We start from the raw sequence: 1,228 nt of genomic DNA on the forward strand, positions 1-1,228 counted from the left end.
GGCTGTAAGCCGATCTAACATAGATAAATTTAGGGCTGTAGTGTAGACATGCACAAGAGATTGTCAGATGGTGGGGAGGGACTTTTTATTTTAACTCTCTCCAGCCAAAGGGAAAGGAAATAATAGAATAGCAGGTTTGGACGGGACTTCAGGAGGTCATCTCTTCTAACCCGCTATTCAAAGTACTCCCAATTCCCAGAGAGATCTGCGCCCTGATCCCTAAATGACCCCCCTCAACGACTGAGCTCACAACCTTGCATTTAGGAGGCCAATGCTCAAACCAGTGAGGTAGCCCTCCCCCCACAAGGAAGATGGTTAAAATTAAAGCCTTTTAAATGCTTTAACTGGTTTTGCTTCTTTTTCTGTATCTTTAATAAAGATTTAAAATAATTTTAATTGTATTTACCATTGTATTAAGCTTTAAAGCTGTGTAATGGTGAACAGTGACAGCGTCATATTAAAACTTTTGATTATCTGGACACCTCCATCAAAATTAATACAACAGAGGAAGGGGGGCATTTTTTTGATTATTCTTTTCCCTGGATTGAGGCATTTCTCACAAACGTATGGGGTATTTTGTATGCAGTTGACCATTTAATTTTTCACTGATTTAGCTGCAGCATAAACTAAATCAATTGGCCTAATAAATAAAACTTTGCTAACACTGAATATTTTGTCCAATAGGAAAGCCCATATCTGTAGTATTCACTTTTACAGTTCAGCTCCACGATAAAATGGAATTGAACAACCAGAGAAATGTAACAGAATTCGTAATCGTGGGATTCCCAAACCTTCACGGCTTCCACACTCTCTTCTTCCCATCTACCGCACCACTATCTTTGGGAATGTGGTGATTTTTCTGTCATCAGGTCAGGTACTCGACTTCACACACATAAACTTTTTTATCAGCATTTTATCTTTCTTGGAAAGCTAGTATGCAGCAGCTACGATCCCTGAAATGCTTTCAGATGTACTCAGCAAGAGGAAAAGCATTTCCTTCACTTGGTGCCTCTTACACACATATTTCCTCCATTCGGCAGGAGACAGTGTTACTTGTTGATAGCAATGGTTTATGACAATTGTTTAGCTATCTGTAATCCACAGTGCGATCCTGCCATCATGCCCTTGAAAATGTGTACTCAGCTGGCTGCTCCGTGTTGGATTTGTGGCTTACTAGGCCCAGTGCCTGTGCAAATTGTGGTCTACAAACTTCCTTTCTGCAACCCTA

Source organism: Gopherus evgoodei, unplaced genomic scaffold (assembly GCF_007399415.2).
Source record: "Gopherus evgoodei ecotype Sinaloan lineage unplaced genomic scaffold, rGopEvg1_v1.p scaffold_31_arrow_ctg1, whole genome shotgun sequence".
NCBI classification, from domain to species: domain Eukaryota; kingdom Metazoa; phylum Chordata; order Testudines; family Testudinidae; genus Gopherus; species Gopherus evgoodei.